At 35.9% G+C, this 14,963-nt stretch overlaps 2 long non-coding RNA genes across 2 annotated transcripts in view; one reads left to right on the forward strand and one right to left on the reverse strand.

Moving 5' to 3' along the window:
- Positions 1–14,963, reverse strand: part of LOC148944341 (uncharacterized) — a 337,879-nt gene that overhangs the window by 58,537 nt on the left and 264,379 nt on the right. The window lies entirely within an intron of this gene.
- Positions 6,765–11,780, forward strand: LOC148944343 (uncharacterized). The gene is made up of 3 exons (XR_016142859.1): positions 6,765–6,952; positions 9,470–9,529; positions 11,575–11,780. It is a non-coding gene; the product is annotated as an uncharacterized LOC148944343 (long non-coding RNA).

Consider the following 14,963-nt stretch of genomic DNA (forward strand, 5'->3'; position numbering starts at 1 on the left):
TCTCTCGACTCGACAAAGTTACACCCGTGATTTATTTTCCACTAGATAGCGCTTGCTTGGCTCTATCGCGTTTGAATTTATTATCCCTCAAGGCTTTACCCGAGCGGTCGAGCGAGCGTCCAAGTTTAGACAAAACATAAAATGTCGAAAAAGAGGAAAGGTGCAGATTTTGATTTCGATGACCTGGACGTTTCTGGTAAGTTCAGAGCCTGATTATGATACTATTTTGTAGCTAAGAATGTGATCTTTTGAATGAGATATCACTAGTCTAATTCTGAGCGATAGTTTAGCCCCAAACAAGATTGCTAACGATCGGTTACCAAATGGTCACGTCAGGCATTCATTGCCAAACCACACCTAGGGAGATTTGTTCAGCAAACGAGCCAGCAAGTCCTTTTTATGATCGGGAATAGGCACATTTTCTTTCTGTTCCTCCTTTTTACTGGTAACAAGTGTAAAAGAGCTATTTTGTGTGATGCCTCAAGCAAGTGTAGAGGCCAATGGCCTATTTTATTGCATTATATTATTATTATTAAGTGATGCACTTACCTTGAATTTCATTTCAGCTGGCCCAAGCACGAGCTCTGACTCCATGAGAGGTCATGGTCCTAAGCCCTTGGAAGAGAGACTGATCAAGGAAAGAAGTAGAAGAGCTACCAAGAAAATGACTGCAGAAGAAGCAGCAAGGCTTTTTTTCATACCTGATTGTGATTCAGATCTCGATATCTCGTCCGACAACGACGATCCAAACTGGGCACCAGACAATCCAGATCAAGAATTTCAACCTCTACGTTCTCTCAACTGTTATGGCAATGAAGACAGAAGTGATGAAGAGGATATTGACCACACAGACGACATCCCTTTATCAATGCTTGGCAGGTTCGAGTTAGACAATGGCGATGACACGGATCAATTCAATTTGCCTCTCCCGGGCTTGAATGACACAGCAGCGTCAAACAGTTCTTCAAGCACATCATCAGCACCAGTGGCAGCTTCTTCTGCAATGCAGTCAGCAACAGTTATTGCACCTGCTGAATCCTTTGTCCTTACAATAGCTAAGAAAAATGTTCCTTCCCAAGCAGTGGCCGGTTTAGTAACTCCAACTGCTGCTCCTCAGGTCACGGCAAAACCAGTAGCAAAAAAGAAGGTAGCAAAGGAGGCAAAGCAATACAAGTGGATAAAAATGGAGCCCGAACCTCGAGATATTACCTGGAAGGGTTCTATGCCACACTATGACGAGGTACAAACGCCTCTTGATCTCTCCCGGATGTTTATCACAGAAGACATTCTTTCAAACATTGTGGACCAAACGAACCTGAATGCCATGAGAAACAAGAATCTTGTTCTGAAACTTTCTCTTGAAGAGCTGCACAGATTTCTTGGAGTTCAAATGCTTATGAACATTCTCAAACTTCCGGCTATGAGAATGTACTGGGAGAATGGAATACGATATTCTCCGGTGGCTGATACCATGAGCAGAGATAGGTTCATCAGCTTGAGATCTTTCTTCCAGATTTGTGATGACACCTTAATGATACCGAAAGGGGAGGCTGGTCATGATAAACTGTTCAAGATCAGAAGACTATACGACGCATTCAGGGAGAATCTGAAAAAAATAGACCCTGAAGAGATCCAAAGTATTGACGAACAGATGATCCCGTTCAAAGGAAGAATTGGATTTCGACAGTACTTGAAGGACAAGCCCCACTCGTGGGGTGTAAAGGTTTTCACGAGAGCCGGCATCAGCGGAATAGTGTTTGACATACAGATATATACAGGAAAAGGATCTGTTGAAATTTCTGAGCTTGGCCAAGGTACTGACGTTGTCCTTCGGCTTGTAGAAAATCTGCCAAGGTTCATGAACTTCAAGCTGTTGTTTGATAACTTCTATACTGGCATCGATCTCATTCACAAGCTTCGGGTTTAATATGGCATCGAGTCATGTGGTACGATACGCAGCAACAGAATGAGGGGCGCTGTTCTAGGTACCGACCCCAACATGAAGAAGAATGGACGAGGGTCAGTGGACTTCTCCAAACCCCACTATCGATTTCTTAAAACAGCATCTACACCATCTCAAAGTCTAAAAAGTATCATCATAGTAAGTAATTTGTTACCTACAGAAACCAGGCTAATGCCTCTATAATTACCACACTCACTCTTTCACCTTTCTTATACTGGGGTTTAATTAGGGTTTTCCTAAGATCGCAAGGTACTTTTACTTTTTCAAAAACCATATTCGTAATCCTCAGGAACTTATTTAACATCATGACTATTATATTTCAAAAACTCATTTACCACATTATCAGTGCCTGGGGCTTTATAATTTTTAAATCATTTTAGTACTGTTACAAATTCTTCTTCCCAACATAGATCTTCCTTCACAATCAATTCCGTGTCTTATGTTATTTTCAAATGCCCTGGTCACTTTTTTGTAAATTCTAGATTACCTGACAATTGAGATTAACTGATACATTTAGGGTGAGGTTCAATCCTGAATTAAAATGTAATTTCCATTCGAATGGCAAATTCATTTACTCACAGAAGCTGAAACTCATATGAGAATATGAGTAGCTTACAAAAAGAATGTATGTATATTAAGAAAAAATATACATATATTCATCAAGAATAAGAGTCCTTTCTATTGTAAATACCTGACAATCTATCCTACATCATCGTACTTTTGATCAAGGTCTAGACCCATTGAAGTGTGCGTAGCTACCTTTCTACGTTAGCGGTGGTGGGTAGAATGAATATTTGAATGAGTAGGCCATTTAAGATTTCTAGAAAGAACATGTCCAAAATACCTACATTGGTAATTTTCGTCTCTTTCCTTATGTTGTACCATAGATCTATTTTAAAACAATACCGTCTAGGGGTTATTAGTCTGTGACTGTCCTGGCGTTAGCTTAAACCTCTTCAAGCTCCGTAATCACAAATTGAAGGGATATTAGTGATAACAAGGCAAAAGTTTCAGAGTGTTCTTTTAAAAAACGTAAATTATGCAAGGACAGGAGAAATTCTAAGCAAGCAATAAGCAGAGACTCCCTCCCATACTTTTCTTAGTATTTGCTAGATGATATCCTCTATTATATTGTTTTCCTGTTTGTCAACGGTCTGATAAGGCCATCGATGAGACCTCTGAAGGCTGCTTAATTTCATTCAAAATTTCACTCCCACTTTCATTAACATTTTGGCCTCATTCGAATAAAATGAATGGTTCTTGAGATGTGTCTAATCGTGCTAATTATGTCCATATTTTTGGCCTGTAACGAATTTTTTATGGCCTCTATGATTGGGGGATGTACCGTACAATAATTTTCACCGTAATTAGGAAAACTGGTCTTGTGAATACGATATACATTTGCTAAGTCACATTTCTTGTCTCCTTATTGCCTTCAGTGGACAGTTCTTCTGATCCATCTGCAACTACTAGAAACGTTTGAAAATTTGGGTCAAAACGTTTGAAAGCTCTGTGCTTCTCCGTCCACCTCTTTTTACCCATTTTTGTTAAATTTTGTACTACATTTCTTGTTGTTGTGGAATCTTGGAAAATTTACTACATATTTAACTGCGAGACAGGGGCATCGTTTGGGGGTAGGGTAAGGGGGCAGCTGTCCCCCAAGTAATTTAAAAAACAAGTTATCATATAGCCCGTGCCCTTGACTAACTGGATATGGACCCCTCTTGCCCCCCATAAAAAATTCTGAAAATTCACCCCTGCTGAACAGCATCCTTGACTTCAGTTACCTTATTCACATCATTGACCACTGGATTTAGTCAATGGTTGGTGCTGTGAAAAACATGTTTTTTTTTTTTAACTTTTCTTCTCAGAATAGCTTGAATGCCACCTTCATTGCCTGCCATTGTACTATATCCATCGAATCCCTGACCTTTCTCAAGTTTTATTTTAATCCATTGTCGTTAAGGAAGGTTTCAATTTTTTATTCTATTGTGACTGCATTTTGGGCTTCAAGCACACTTTAGCCAGCAAATTTTGTTGATGAAGTTAAGTAGATCAATCATGAATAATGTTCTCCAGTTGAGTAAATCAATGCATACTCCCTCTGTTAGGTTCTTTCCTGTTGGGAGTAAATCATCAGTACTCCAGAAAATAATTGCAGAAATAACTGATCCATTCATTTCTCTATCTCAAGTAATCGTCCTCTGATAAGAATTTTGTGACCATGTGTCTAATGGAACAGTTTTCAAAAAGGTTTTACTAGCAGTTGCCGCTGTAGTAGAAATTTCAATATTCATTTCAACTAAGGTGACATTTTTTAAATTCTGGCGAAAAGTAATTTTATCAATTGTAAGCTGCAAAAAGAACATAATAATGTATATTGTAAAGTGGGACGAAAAACCTAAATATATAGTACAAGTTTGGCTGAGAAGTCATAATATCCAGTGTAAGTAGGACCAAGAAGACGGAAAATGCAGTGTAAGTTGGGTTTCCTAGGGGGAGGGGGTATCTGCCCCCTCCTGGGTATGCCTATGTGTTGAACAAGCTCATTGGAGCAATTTAAAAAGAATAATAAATTTAATTAAACTATACTGGGTACTTGTTTAATTTCCCAATCCCACTTAAGAGTTTTGATCTGTAAGATCTGAGAAAAACTGGTTTGTCTATCTGCAGTAGGTTATAGTAGCATTAGCTTAGTCTCATTGAGAAAAACTGCGATGCAGGTATGTTTTTATTAGATATTTGATATATAGAGGTGATTAGGCTAGGTATTTAATATAATGTGTTCTGGGCGGTCTGCTTTCCATAATTTTCTTCTGTAGTTTCCATAATTTTGATTCTAAAGAATTGTATTTTTATCATATTTGATATTTTTTTTATTAGGATTAACCTAACTTCACTTCTTGGGTGGGGTCGGGATATTTAACAAGTACCCTATCAAACAGTTCGTGGTAACGAACTGTAAGTAAGGAGCGACCCGGCTCAATGGTAACCGAAACTCTAGAAAACGGTGTTTTGATACAAATAGATACACCAAAAGTATCAGATTTTAATGCTGATTTCAAATATATAAGTTTCATCAAGTTTAGTCCTACCCATCAAAAGTTAAGCGCCTGAGAAAAATTAGCTGATTTTCGAAAAAAGGGGGAAAGACTCCCTAAAGTTATAGAACCTTAATGAAAATCACACCATAAGATTCAAAGCAACAGAAAACCCTCCGGTATCAGTTTAAATCTCTTAACAGAAAAACTTGTGATTTTTGCATTTTTTGAAAGAATAAAGATCACGAATGCGTGTTTATTTGTTTTTTTTTTTTCTTTTTCCCAGGAATATTTATATTGAAACAGATGTCCTAGAATATCGTGAGTGGGCTCATTGGAATGTAAATTAAAAGTTCTAGTGTCCTTTTTAAGTGATTAAAAAAATGGAGGGAAATTAGGCCCCCTCCCACGCTCATTTTTTTTCCAAAGTCACCCGAACAAAATTTTGAGATGGCCATTTTGTTCAGCATGTTCGAAAATATTATAAGTATGTCTTTTAGGATGACTTAATCCCCCAAAGTTCCCGGAGGGAGGACTGAAAGTTATGAACTTTACCCAATGTTAACATATAGTATTGGTTATTGGGAAGTATACAGACGTTTTCAGGGGAGATTTTTCCTGGTAGTGGGGGGTGGGGGGTGGGTGGGTTGGGGGTTATGTGGGAGGATCTTCCCATGAAGGAAGTTTTCATGGGGGAAGGAAAATTGCTATGAAGGGGACGCCGGACTTCCCGGCATTATTTAAAAAAAGATAAGAAATTAAATATAAAAAAACAAATTTTTGAACTGTAGCAGCAGCAACATCAAAACTTTAAACGAACAGAAAATATTACATATATTATTGGGTTCACCCCCTAGTCAATACCTCGCTCTTTAAGCCAAAGATTTTTTAGTACTTTCATAAGAGCTATTTATTCTAATCAACGGTCTTTGTAATTAAGCGGTCATTTTTAAAGAATTGGAACAAAATTCGAACTTTCCCTTAAAGAGCAAGGTATTAACAAGGGGGAGAACCCCCTAATATATTTATTAAAAATATATGAATATAGAAGTTCGTTACGTAAGTTAAATTGTAAGTTACGTATATTTATTACTAAAAAAAACGTTCTTAAATAAAATTAAACAAGTTTCTAGAAAGCCATTTAACCAAATAAAAGTACAATTAATATGAAAATTGTGTTTTAATTATTCATGTACGGTGAGCCTAAATCAAAACCTGCATTTTTTCAAAAACGTTCAGAAATTAAATTAAAAAAAAACTAGTTTTTTTAACTGAAAGTAATAAGCGACATTAAAACTGCAAACAAACAGAAACTATTCCATATATGAAAGGGACTGTCCCCTTCTCTACGCCTTGCTCGTTATGCTAAAGTCAGACTCTATCACAACTCTATTTTTTTTAACAATGAAAAACTTTAGCGTAAAGAGCGAGGCGTTGAGGAGGGGACAGCCTCTCTCATATACGGAATAATTTCCGTTCGTTTTAAGTTTTAATGTCGCTCCTTACTTTCAGTTAAAAAAAAACTTGTTTTTTTATTTAATATTATCATAAAGAGACCGCAGACAATCGTGCTCTTGTTTATAAACATATCAAAATGTTTGAAATTTATATTGGTGAATGACGTCAAAAGAAACCAGATTGTCCGGTGAATAACTGTCTCGTTTTGTGCCTTACGCCCAGAGTTTTTGGACAGGTTATCAAACAATGCCCAAGAGCAGCCAATCACCTGCACAAAACATTCAGAATACCGCTGCAATTGTTTGGAAAACCCCAAAATAATGTGCATTGTCACTAGTGAAAAGAAATGAAACTGGTATAAATCTTGCATGCTTCTTGGTTTTTTGTCAGTGAGCTCTTTGGGTAAACGACAATACAAGTCAAATATCATACACTATGTTGAAGCTTGCATTATTCCTTGCCTTGTTCGCAATCTTTGCTGCAGTAATTGGTAAGCTCAACTGTTCTTTATTTCAGATACTTAACATTAGAAAAAAACCTTTAAATAAACAATAAAACATTAATAAACGTTTTGTAAGAATACCTCCCATTCCTTCCATGTAAGCACAATTTTCTTCGAAGGAGGGCTAATAGTAATAAAAACATTTTACTTGGTAATTTGAATAATTAGTGGCTATAAATTCTGATTTTTTTAATCCAGGAGGAGGCCTCGACTTAGAGGCCCCCCCCTAAACGAGTATAACCCACAGCCCCCCATCCTTACAAAATGGAGGAATTATCTTTATATAAGGGAACATCATAGGACATAGCCTACAGTTTAAACTTTTTGTGTTGAGCAGGGAAATTTTTGTAAAAAGTCAAAAGGGGAAATTTTTGGTACTCCTGTAATAAACGAACTCTTTTATATGAGGCAATGCATACCAGTCACGAAATAGACCGAGACACATGATGAAAACAGGTTTTCAATGCCTTCTGGGGTATAAACAAAGGCTAGAACTGTAATTAAATTGTTGTTTTTTTTGGGTTTCGGGGGGGGGGGGAAGGTACCAAGTTTAGGTTACGTATTTAATATATGGTATACTTTGCCCCCCTCCCCTAATGTGCAAATATATAGCCCAAATTTGTTTCTAAACTATTATATATGCATCCTATTTTATTTCATTAGCATTAACCAAACTAGCACTATATAAAAGAGTCCGTTTATTACAATAGTACCGAATTTTTAATCTAATTTTCATAAATTGTCGGGAATTTTATGCATTGTCTGTTAGATGAAACGACTTTGATAGCCTAAAATAAAATCTTGGCTTTGCATCCTGTGATAGTCTGCGAAGCTGTTTAATAGTTTACATTCAAGTTAATTAGCTGCTGGATATCCTTACGGTGACACATGAAAGCACCGTATTCGTGAACTTTAAGAGCTTTCTTAAGAATATTACACGAAAATGTTTGGAAATAAGCTATATCTCAACCTAGATAATTTAAAAAAAATGGTACTTCGGCATTACATGGGCAGTTACAAGGAAACCAGTCACGAAAAACCCATTTTGACGTGTTAATTCAAGACACCGCTATAAAGTAATGGAATACATAGCGTGGTTTTCATTGCATATACGACATTTAAACTGTTGTTTTTTGGGGTTAAGGGGGGGGGAAGGTACCTAGGTTAGGTATATTTAATATATGCAATGCTTTACCCACCCACCCCCCCCCCCTAATGTGCAAATATATAGCCCAAATGTGTTTATATACTATTATATATTCATCCCATTTTATTTTATTTCATTAGCATTAACCAAACTTGACTTTTTAGAAATGCCCATATAATGCCCAAGTACCTAAAAAACTGTTTGTGTTTTGTCAAATTGGAATCTACAACTCGTTGCCTTTGACTCGACATGAACAATAGATAGCTTCAATCCACTCATTTGGCTCTGAAGATATTGATAAGTTTCTTCTTCTTACAAAAACAGTTTAATATTCCATTTTCTTACTAGTAGAAATAGTAAAATAGTTCAGGATTTGCTCTCCAACCAGTCAAAGCAATTCTAATAGTTAAGCCGCAGCTAGGGACTATCTTGAAAATGCTCAATAATTATATTTTTATGAAAGTTACTTATCCTGGTTCTCAATAGCTTATGCCTCTCTAACTAACAATCAATCGACCAGTATAAACATAAGTACATATGAGTTTGACCAGTAAGTGAGGATCAGGCACGCATTCACAAAAATAAAACTTTGACTTTTCTCAGTAGTTTGTTAAATTTGACTAAGAATCACCAAAATAACTTCGCGTATATACTCACTGTAATCATAAGACTCTCTTTGGGAGACAGGTTAACAGCTACAAAAAATGCGTTTTGTAGGACTAGCTCTTTGAAAATACACCCTGGACTGTTCTTTGCGTTAGGTAAATTTCCTGCGCTTTTATAGATGCAAGTGGTCCATGGTTCGTTAATCTTACCAAAAGCAGGGCCGGATAAAGGGCGATTGCATCGATTGGGCCCAATCGGGTCCCGCGTCACCATCAAAATGAAAGAAAAAAAAAACAATTTGAAATTTAAAGCAAATTGTTTTTGACGATAAGGCATAAATTATGGGCTATTCGAAAAATTAAAAATATATTTGTTTTAAGTTTGCATTGCTGGATGAGATTTATTAATGTTTTTGTTATTATATAGGTCCATATAATATAGTTTAAAATATAGAAAACTAATACCTGTAAAAGTTTATGTCAAGTTTATTGAATTTAATCGGCATAGTCCTATATTCGAGAGATTTTTCACTACATACTTGAACTACTTTACGTACGTAAAGTACTATGCATGCATATTTTATTTAAATATTTAACACATAGAAAGGGCCCCACAAAAAAGATCAAATCGGGCCCCATAGCTATTCAATCTGGTCTTGATCAAAAGCTACAAATTTCAAAGAGAAGTGACAATGAATTACTACAGGTTTTGTAATTCTAATTAAAATCTTAAAATTATTATATCCCTTCCAGCTTTTCCTCAAGACGAATTATCGGTGGATGAAGATGCAGAGAACCGATTTAGATATTGGGGTAAGATATTTTTTATAATTGTATTGGTATTTTGTAAATTTGTATTTGATTTATATATTTTATATGTTTTATTTACATGGCTTCGACTCTTTGATTATTAATTCAAATTTTCAGATATTATTTCCTAGTACTTCCAAGAACAAACAGATTTTTAAACGAAACACTTAAGAAAAGTTCAAACAGTCCCTTTAGTTATTTGGCAATATTTTTTTATTACTACTTTGTTAGTTAATTTATTACATCATTTTTACACAATTATACTCAAAAATACCTTCAATTTTCAATAAGCGTAAAACGAGTCGAAAATAAAGTTCTAATAAATTGATATCTTTTGTTTCGAAACAGAGGTGAATTTGAGATATTGAATATTAGAAAGCATGCCAATCCACGAATTTTTTGGTAATGAGTGTGGATGTATATATATATATATATATATATATATATATATATATATATATATATATATATATATATATTCAAAAATTATAAAGAAAATTTTTAAACTTATCAGGAATGAGAAGATTCATAAAATCTGAAACAAAACCTATTTTGTTTCTTATGTGCATTTTATAAAGTTCCTTATGAAAAATGGGAACAATTCTACGCCGCTGCTTCTGAAAAAACATATTGTCAATATCATTAATTTTCATATTTCTTTGTATTTATACTTAATTAAAAAATATGTGAGTCACTCAATACCGTATTAGTTAGAAATTACCCTGCATTCACACTTACCTGCTTTGAGGTTTAAAATAATTTTACTTTCATCAGTCTCTTGTTTCCTCATACTTTATCCTTAATTCTTATTGCAATCTATTTTTTTCCATATTAATTCAAGTTTTTTTCTTCTTCAAGTTCTATTATACTTAGAACTGATTCTGACATCAGGTGTCATTTATGACAATGTTTACTGAATCAATTTATCGCTCTTGTTCTACTTTTGTACATCCTTTTCCAGGTTGCTTCAGTAAATTTATAGCTCTGTGCAAAAATAATGGGTAACTTTAAAATCTCATAGATTTTAGAATCTATGGATCTTTCTCATAGATTCATAGAAAAGAATTACTAAAAGCAGGCAAGTCTACAGATAACCCCTAAAACTGAACGCCACCCTTTGATTTCCAATATGTGCCGCGCGGCATGCGCATTGATTTGATTGGTCGAAATTTTTCCATTCCCTCAAATAAAAATAACTTCCTAACCATTTATTTAGAAGTACTGCACCAATATGGAATGAGAATTCTAAATGTACCCCCCCCCCCTCCCTGTTTAACAACTTAAGCACCATAACCATCATTCAGGTATTCTTGGGGCACACCTCCCTTCATGGTAGCTTTTTCAGGACGCTAATCATTTTTATGTATTTTTAATCAAAAGTTAAACATCGGTTTAAGGACATTGGGATAGGGGAGGTGGGGCGCCGCAGCCGCCCTCACCTATCTAACTCAACACTGACAATGACATTTAGAGTGGATAAATAATATAAAATTGCATAAAAACAACAGTAAATTTTCCAGTAAAAGAGCAACCCCAGACTCTATATGAACCGAGAAGTTTCTTGTTTATTAGAAGGGGTGCTGTTCCTTAATCCTCTCGCCTTTCATACTAAAGTCTTAACATGTTTCCAGACATTCATCAAATTGTATAAATTAAAATCTTCATCTTATGTTTTTTGGTCACTCATTCCTTTTATCAAAAAAGTTTTCAGGTACTTAATTAGGAGTTCGGGATATCATCATGATTGTTTTAAGTTGAACATGCTGTTCACGGATTTTTTTTTTTTCTTTTACCATAGCTATTATCTCCGTATAGGTATTATAGCTATTATTGTTACCCGTAAGCTTTCTTTGGTTAAACTAGAAGGGGAAACAGAACTTGAAAAGAAACAGGTAGGGAGATTTGAATGATTTATAGAAAGTAGAGTTGGAGATTGGAAGCCCAAGGATAATTCACGAGCCCACAACACAGAACAGCAGTTATTTAAATTAAATGAAGATTATATTCTATAATTCAGTTTGTCTTTAAGATAATTCTCCTTTTTCTAGGATACAGACCAGGCGGCTATGGTGGCTATGGCGGATATGGTGGCTACCGTCCTTATAGGTATGGTGGATATGGTGGATATCGCGGATATAGACCATATTATGGATAAATATGTTCCATTAAAACCTACAACACTGCTGTGTTTTTAGTGCTTATTTAATGTTATGCTTTGCGCTATTTATTGATAATAAACTCTCGTATGTCTATACTACTGTGTCTTACTACTTTTGCATATGCAAATCTCAGTGTCCATTTCATCGACATGGAAAAGGGTAAAGAAGGCTTAAAAGAGAAAAGGATTAAAAGGAGTAAAAGAGAAAAGAATACGGCATTGGATTTTACAGTCCCTACAGGCGATACTTATCCCCTGTTTTATGACTCTTCAGCCAGAAAGTTCATTGGAGTATTAGGCGTCCGCCATCCGGTGCATTCCGGTGCATCCGGATCATACACACTCTTCCTGATCACATAGGATTGAAGTTTACTAAATCATTGTTATCCTTTTCAAAAAACAAAACTATTCCTTGAAGATATGATCTGCTGCAATTTGTTGCATCTAAAATGTTCTGGCTTGACGATACCAAGCGTAAATGCAGAAGCATAGATTCCTTGGTTGGTTTTACCATCTGGAACTAGATTTTTATTATTATCAGATAATACAGATTCAGGGTTGCCACCGAAGGTTAAAAACTCACCTTTTCCTTTTAGAAACAATTATCAAAAATCACCAGAAGGCGAATTCGAGGTGAAAAACTTTGGCATACCGAATATGTCAATATCTATCAAGTAAACCAATTAGGACAGTAGCATTTATTTCTAGTTACTGGTAGGAAATTGTATTTTATCAGACGCTAACACTATTGCCCTCACTATGTAAGCCTAAGTGTAGTAAGGCTCACTAAATTTCAATGAAAATTTTATATATGGAAGCAAGAGTCAGAGGATAGACTCCAACCAAAATTAAGGAAAGATGTAAGTTTTTCTAAAGTTAAGACGTGTATCGACCTGTTTTCTATGCAATTTTCTAAGCCTCAGAAATAGGAGTTCGAAAACCCCTTACCGGGGCAAAATTTAAGTTTTTAGTTTATTCCTGGAAATTTCAATCTACTAATGCAACTATTTTCCAAAATGCTGAAAGTTCCTCAATGCAGACTGAAGCACTTATAATGCAGATGGAAGCAGAGCCAGAAACAAGACATTTACACATCTCTCCAAATACACAACGAGAAATGGGTGAATACAGGGTAAAATTCTAGATGGGGGTATTTTTGCTTTTGACGTATTTACCTCCACCCTTACCCATGCACTGACCTTTGATGAACTAGCACAAACTTTGTTTATAAGAGTGAAACTTTCAGAAATGTAATATAGGTCATACACCTTGTGGCTGTCTCTTCTGGTCGGCTTTTTTGATAAATTAATTAAAAATATTTTTCCCACAAAACATGTTTCTCAAAGAAAAGTAAAGAGGCCAAGAATGGGCAAAAATAGTTAAATAATCTTCCAAGCGTAAAACTATCACAAATCACTATCAAAAAATAAATGAAACTCAAAACGAACACAAATTACAATAAATAGCCGAGTCAAATTCAAAATGATCTAAAACTAATATAGAGTAGGGTGGATAACCCTTATACCTTCTCAAACCCAGAACACTACTTGTGCTTAACTGAAAAAAAAACAAAAACAAAACAAATAAACATGGATTGCCGATTGAATAGACATATACTGAGATTTATTCCTTAAAGTTTTGATAATTTTTTATTTATGAAAGTAAGAAAAGTGAAAAATTTCAAACTTATTTTGTTTTCAGTATCCCAGTAAAACTTATTTTGTTTCCATCCCCAGGGTAGTATCAAGGACTTGTCTTTGAGGGGTTATTTTTGTGTGTGTATGTTTGTGTGTGTGGGGGGGGGGATACAAAAAGATTTTAAAACACACATTAAAAGATAGGAAGTTGATATTTCATCCGTCTAGATTCCCAGGAATATTTCTGGTCTACGCTGTTATTATGAATGTAAAGAGTAACATTTACCCCGAAAATGAGCAGAATTTATTCCGAATAGAGGTGGGACTGCCCTCTTTCCTCATTCCAACCTCCGTCTCATGGTCGAAGAAACTTAAGAGGATGCTCATTCGACGAGAAATTGAGTGTTCTGGTCCTTATTTTATAAGTCGAAAGTTCTTGGAGACTGAACAGCCGCGGGGGTATTATCTGGGGGCGTATTTTCCACGGGGGGGGGAGATTTTCGAGGGTATTTTCTGCGGGGGTATTTTCAGTGGTGACTTATTTTCCAGGGGGTATTTTCCGTGGAGGGAGGTATTTTCTGCAGGGTGTATTTTCCAGAGAGTTATTTTCCGGGGGGGGTGGGGTATTTTCCGTGGGAGGTATTTTCAGGGGAGTATTTTCAGGGATGAGATAAATGCCTATTCCCATGTATATTGTTATCAAAGCCCTTTTCTAGAGCTTCGGTTACTGTGAGTCGTTTTTTACTTACGGCTCGTTACTAAAAACTGTTTGGATTGATTTTCCCGTTTTTTTCTATGTTGTCGTCAATCTTGGGCCCGAATTTGAAAAAGGTGTCACAAAGCTGGTGGAACTTTGAGCACGATTTGCTGAGACACGACTATAATTGCTTGAGTGAGGCTTTGCTTGAACAAGGATTCTCTGGACAAGCATTTGGAACAACCATCCCCTGAAAGTTTTCAAACCCTTTTTCGTTTGGAGGAAGGGAACTCAAAATCATGAAATTATGCTTGAAGTAGTAGTTCTGCTCCCTTCAGCTAATTTTCTTCGCTCTTTGTTGAAGCATATTTAATCAGACGAAAGGATTTTAAGGAGTAAATTACCTTGTCCATAAATTTCTCTGAAGGCCGCTCAGTATTATATGGGCTGAAAGAATTAACTTTCTTAAGCTCAAAGGATTCCCCCCCCCCAAATAAAAAATGCTGACCGCATGCCTCAAAACTTGTGGTAGACTTATCTTAACTATGAAATACGTCGTCCTGCACACCTTTGTATTCAAAATAAAAAAAATTTAACCAATTGTTCTTGATATTTTGGACCGATTAGCATCCCCAAAGTTTTTGCTCAATAGTATAATGGTTCTGCTTTGGGCTCTTTTATTTAAAGCAGGAAATGGCCGGAAACAGAACCTTTTTCCTGCTTGTGGCCGGAAACAGTCAGTTTTTCCTGCTTGTAAATAGCGCTACAACTGTGGTTTTCCTTTTGGTTGTGCCATCCCGCAGTATTTTACTACCGGTTCAATGATAAAGCCCCTTTAATTGGTATGAGGGCAGGTGATGGGGGAGTGAAAAATTGTCCTTGACTTTCATTCTCAAGCAAATACCCAAGTAATAGTATTGCGCATGGAGGGTTGAAAGCTACACC

The sequence above is a fragment of the Artemia sp. Qi Xiang Cuo genome, chromosome 14, assembly GCF_049724085.1.
Source record: "Artemia sp. Qi Xiang Cuo chromosome 14, ASM4972408v1, whole genome shotgun sequence".
In the NCBI taxonomy this organism is placed as follows: Eukaryota; Metazoa; Arthropoda; class Branchiopoda; order Anostraca; family Artemiidae; genus Artemia; species Artemia sp. Qi Xiang Cuo.